Genomic DNA, 6,000 nt, shown 5'->3' with positions numbered 1-6,000 from the left:
GGTGGGGGGGCCGCACCCCTCCTTTCCTGGCCGGCCGGGTAGCGTGCTCGGACAAGGGTCTGTTGTGGACTTTGGGGGGACCCCCACGCCGATTTTTTTCGGCGTTGGGGTTCCCCTTTAAGTCCATACCAGGCGGCGGGGCCAGCAGCGTCTCCTTCGCGGGCCCCGCCTACCTGGAGACGCGCTCGAAATGAGTGGACTTTCCTCCGCGTGTGTGGGCGAGTCCGTTCATTTCAAAAGTAGGGCGGATAGTATGGCGGACTTAGTACGCCGTATTAGTCCGCTCAAAAAGTGCCATGTGTGGGCAAGTAGCCCGTTCGGAAAGTCCGACGGACAGTCTTGCGGGAAGTCCGCCAGACTAAGTACGTTGGACAAACGGCTACGTGTGTACGCGGCTTTAGTGTCAGCAGAGTATGTCAGGTCTCTTCTTTCTTGGCTGTACTCTGCCTCTGTATGTTTTCCAAAAAAAACACGTTCGAAAAATTGCTGCGCAAACACCGTGCGAGATAAAAAGTTGCAATGACCACCATTGTATTCTCTAGGGTCTTTGCTAAAAAAACATATATAATGTTTTGGGGTTCTATGTAATTTCTAGCAAATAAATTATGATTTTTACATGTAGGAGAGAATCGTCAGAATTGTCCTGGTTGCTCCAGAACGCCTGATGGTGCTTCCTGCATGTTGGGCCTCTGTATGTGGCCATGCTGTGTAAAAGTCTCACACATGTGGTATCGCCATACTCGGGAGTAATAGCAGAATGTGTTTTGGGGTGTAATTTGTGGTATGCATATGCTGTGTGTGAGAAATAACCTGATAATATGACAATTTTGTGAAGGAAAAAAAATCTTGATTTTTCAAAGAATTGTGGGAAAAAATGACAACTTAAAAAAACTCATCATGGCTCTTACTAAATACCTTGGAATGTCTTCTTTCCAAAAAGGGGTAATTTGGGGGGTATTTGTACTTTTCTGGCATGTTAGGGTCTCAAGAATTGAAATAGGCCATCAGTACTTCAGGTGTGATAAATTTTCAGATATTGGCACCATAGCTTGTGGACAGATTTTGAAATCTGCAAAATGCAAAAAGCACTAAAAATGCATAGGTGTGAATCCAGCCTAAAGGCCTCAAGAAAGGCCAGGCAGCGTCAAAATCCACTATTCCTAGATGGATTTGACAAGTTATTTTTCAGGCTTATGGTGTAAAGGGGAAGACTCTTAAAGTTAAAGTGCACTCAACTAGGGCTGTTAGTGCTTCTTGGGCAGTGTTTCACCAGGTCTTCATGGCTCAGATCTGCAAGGCTGCAACTTGGTCCATACATTCACTAGATTTTATCAGGTGGATGTAAAAGGGCAGGAGGATGCCGCCTTTGGACAGAGTGTACTGCAGGCTGCAGTATAGTTCCTCTATTCCGTTTGTGGTCTATGTTTTCTGATCTGTGTCTCCCTCCCCTCAATTTGGGCATCGCTCTGGGACATCCCACTAAGTAATTAAGTCTCTGTGTACCGTGATGTATGAACAAGAAAATAGGATTTTTTTAATACAGCTTACCTGTAAAATTCTTTTCTTGAGAATACATCACAGGACACAGAGCTCCCGCCCATCTACGGGTTTTATGTGGATACTTCTTGCTTTGCTACAAAACTGAGGTACTCCCCATATGGGAGGGGTTATATAGGGGACGAACTCTCCTTAATTGGGGTTAACCAGTAAGTTAACCTACTAAGTAATTAAGGCTCTGTGTCCCGTGATGTACTCTCAAGAAAAGTATTTTACAGGTAAGCTGTATTTAAAAAATCCTATTTTTCTTCTCCTCAGTCTTCACAAGGGAATCGGGGGGCTTCAGTAACCAAAACTGCAATATTTATCCTCATGACATGCCACAGGAAGCACCCTCATGGTTTACAGAAGACAGAATTAGAAATAGACTTGAAAAACTTAACACAAACAAGTCACAGAGACCAGATGGCTTGCACCTGAGGGTGTTTAAGGAACTCAGTCAAGTAATTGCCAGACCACTGTTCCTGATTTTTATGTACAGTCTACTGACTGGAATGGTACAAGCTGATTGGAGAAAAGCCAATGTAGCACCAATATTTAAAAAAGGGCCAAGATACATCCCTGGGAATTACAGACCAGTCAGCCTAACATCAATAGTATGCAAGCTCTTGGAGGGGATGAGTATATACAAGATTTTAGTAATGACAACGGTATCATTAGCAGTAATCAGCATGGATTCATGAAGAATTGTTCTTGCCAAACCAATTAATTAACCTTCTATGACGAGGTGAGCTGCTATCTAGATAAAGGAAGGTCCATAGGCGTGGTGTATCTGGATTTTGCAAAAGCATTTGATGCAGTTCCCCATAAACGTTTACTGTACAAAGTACGGTCTGTTGGGATGGACCATAGAGTGAGTACATGGATTGAAAACTGGCAACAGGGGCAAGTTCAGAGGGTAGTGATAAATAGGGAGTACTCAGAATGGTCTGGGGTGGAAAGTGGGGTCCCCCAGGGTTCTGTTCTGCGACCTATCCTATTTAATTTATTCATAAACGACCTGGAGGATGAGATAAACAGCTCAATAGGGCAATAAATTAAGCAGGGCAATAACTTCTCGGCAGGATGTGGAAGTGTAAGTGTAAACAAACCTCTCCCCGTGCTTCCTAGTGAGCTTGTCACTGATCGTCTGTTCCCTGTCATAGGGAACGACGATCAGTGATGTCACACTCCAAGCCACGCCCCCCTACAGTTAAAAAACACACATTAGGTCACACTTAACCCCTACACTGCCCCCTAGTGTTAACCCCTTCACTGCCAGTGACATCTTTACAGTAATCAATGCATTTTGAATCGCACTGATCGCTGTATTAATGCCAATGGTCCCAAAAATGTGTCAAAATTGTCTGACGTGTCTGCCATAATGTCACAGTCACAATAATAATTGCTGATCACCGCCATTACTAGTAAAAAATTTTTTTTATAAAAATGCCATAAAACTATCCCCTATTTTGTAGACGCTATAACTTTTGCGCAAACCAATCAATAAACGCTTATTGCGATTTTTTTTTTTTTTACCAAAAATATGTAGAATACGTATCGGCCTAAACTGAGGGAAAAAAAAGTTTTTTTATATAATTTTTGGGGATATTTATTATAGCAAAAATACCACCAAAAGAAAGCTCTATTTGTGGGAAAAAAAGGACGCCAATTTTGTTTGGGAGCCACATCACATGACCGCGCAATTGTCAGCTAAAGTGACGCAGTGCCAAAACGCAAAAAGGGGCCTGGTCTTTTAGCTGCAAAATGGTCCGCGGCTTAAGTGGTTAATGTAGAAAAATTCTAAATAATGCATTTGGGTGGCAAAAATATGAATGCAATCTACTCACTAGGGGGAGAACCTCTGGGGGAAGCTAAGATGGAAAAGGACCTGGGGGTCCTAGTAGATGACAGACTGAGCAATGGCATACAATGCCAAGCTGCAGCAAGCAAAGCAAAGAGAATATTGGCATGCATTAGAGGAAAAAAAGAGGATTATCTCAAGAGATAAAACAACAATTCTCCCACTCTACAAGACTCTGGTTCGGCCGCACCTGGAGTATGCCATCCAGTTCTGGGCACCAGTCCTCAGGAAGGATGTGCTGGACCAGGAGAGGGTCCAGAGAAGGGCAACAAAGCTAATAAAGGGACAGGAGGACCTTAGTTATGAGGAAAGGTAATGAGCACTAAACTTGTTCTCTCTGGAGAAAAAATGCTTGAGAGGGTATATGATTTCAATGTACAAATACCGTACTGGTGACCCCACAATAGGGACAAAACTTTTTCCGTGAAAGGGAATTTAATAAGACATGCGGCCCTTCACTAAAATTAGAAGAAAAGCAGTTTTACCTTAAACTGCGTAGAGGGTTCTTTACTGTAAGAGTGGTGAGGATGTGGAATTCTCTTCCATAGGCAGTGGTTTCAACAGGGAGCATTGATCATTTAAAAAAAAACTATTAGATAAGCACCTGAACGACCACAACATATATGCAATGTAATAATGACATAAAATCACACACATAGGTTGGACTTGATGAACTTGTGTCTTTTTTCGGCCTCCCCTACTATGTAATTATGTAACTATGTAAGCTGGGTCACCAGTCTTCTTTCTTCTGCTCTGTGTCTGAAGGGGGTTTCTTCTGCTCTAGTCTGGAGGATCAAGTCTGCAAGGTCTACATCTCTTTCTGGTGACATCGGCACTGCCATTAGCTGCCAAAAGTGTATAATTAATGGTCCTCACATGAACCTTAACAAGGTCTTCATGGGTTTCTGAAGCATTACAGCATGATGTCTTGGTGAAGGGTGGAAACCAACTGGTCAGGCAGGCAGCAGAGAGAGGAACATTTGATCACTGGCTGCTCCTACTAGAAGAGGCAACACAATCTACAATGTTAGTAGATGTAGGTACGTTTTTTTATTGGGTTTTTGGAAAAAAAAGAAAAAAACAGATTGGGTGAATGCAGGTGGATGGGAACAGGGTGTTTTTTTTTGGTGATGGGCTTTAACACACATCTATAAAATGGAGTACGCATTGAACTAAATAGCTCAGCAAGTGCTAGCAAAGTGTTGATTTTGGGTCCTTTCAAGAACTGCAGTCTACTTCATTTGAAGGGAATGTGGCATTGCATTGTAAATATTTTATTTACTTATTTTATAATCAGGACTAAATTCCTTTAAAAATTATATTTTTTTTGGTCAGCTAAATGTGAAATATAGCATATTAACCACTTCAGCCCCGGACCATTTTGCTGGCTTAAGACCAGACCACTTTTTGTGATTCGGCACTGCGTCGCTTTAACTGACAATTGCGCGGTCATGCGACGTAGCTCCCAAACAAAATCGACGTCCTTTTTTTCCCCATAAATAGAGCTTTCTTTTGGTGGTATTTGATCACCCCTGCGGTTTTTATTTTTTTTTGCGCTATAAACAAAAATAGAGACAATTTAGAAAAAAACGCATTATTTTTTACTTTTTGTTATAATAAATATCCCCCAAAAATATATAAAAAAACATTTTTTTCCCTCAGTTTAGGCCTATACGTATTCTTCTATGTATTTTTGGTAAAAAAAATCGCAATAAGCTATTATTGATTGGTTTGCGCAAACGTTATAGCGTTTACAAAATAGGGGATAGTTTTATGGCATTTTTATTAATAATTTTCTTTTACTAGTAATGGCGGCAATCAGTGATTTTTATTGTGACTGCGACATTATGGCGGACACATCGGACATTTTTGACACATTTTTGGGACCATTGTCATTTATACAGCAATCACTGCTATACAAATGCAGTGATTCCTGTTTAAATGACACTGGCAGTGAAGGGGTTAACCAGTGGGTGGCAGTGTAGGGGTTAAGTGTTCCTAGGGGCGTGTTACTAACTGTTGGGGGCTGGGCTTTCTTTTAGTGTACACTGATCTCTACTCCAATCACATGGAGCAGAGATCAGCATCACTTGTTGCTAGGCAGAACTGGGAAATGCTGTTTACAACGGCATCTCCTAGTTCAGCCGCCCCGTGAGACGATCGCGGGTATGGACTCGCTGGCGGCGCGCTCGCGATGGCAGGGCGGCAAATTTAAAGGGACGTACAGGTGCGCCCATTTGCCTGCCCGTGCCATTCTGCCGACGTACATCGGCGTGTGATGGTCGGGAAGTGGTTAAGATTTTGTATTTTTCTTTTGAGGCAGCAGTTGAGCTTTAGGCTTCGTTTTTTACCTCTGTCCTCTTTATCTTGCTATTGTAAAAAAAAGACTGAAATTTACACATTCAAATGTTTAACAGAGCACTGGTGCATCCTTTTCACTAAGTTGTCCTGAACACCTCCATCCATCTGAGGCTTCAGTGAGAGACAGCAGTGCCTAAAAGATAATAAGTACTGCTATACTCTCCCTGTAGAAAACCTGTAGTGGCTATGCTCCTACTTACAATAGTTACATAGTAGGTGAGGTTGAAAAAGTCCATCAA

Source organism: Lithobates pipiens, unplaced genomic scaffold, assembly GCF_037356315.1.
Source record: "Lithobates pipiens isolate NorthernLeopardFrog02 unplaced genomic scaffold, aLitPip1_a1.2 Scaffold_22, whole genome shotgun sequence".
NCBI classification, from domain to species: domain Eukaryota; kingdom Metazoa; phylum Chordata; class Amphibia; order Anura; family Ranidae; genus Lithobates; species Lithobates pipiens.
This window is presented reverse-complemented; position numbering follows the sequence as displayed.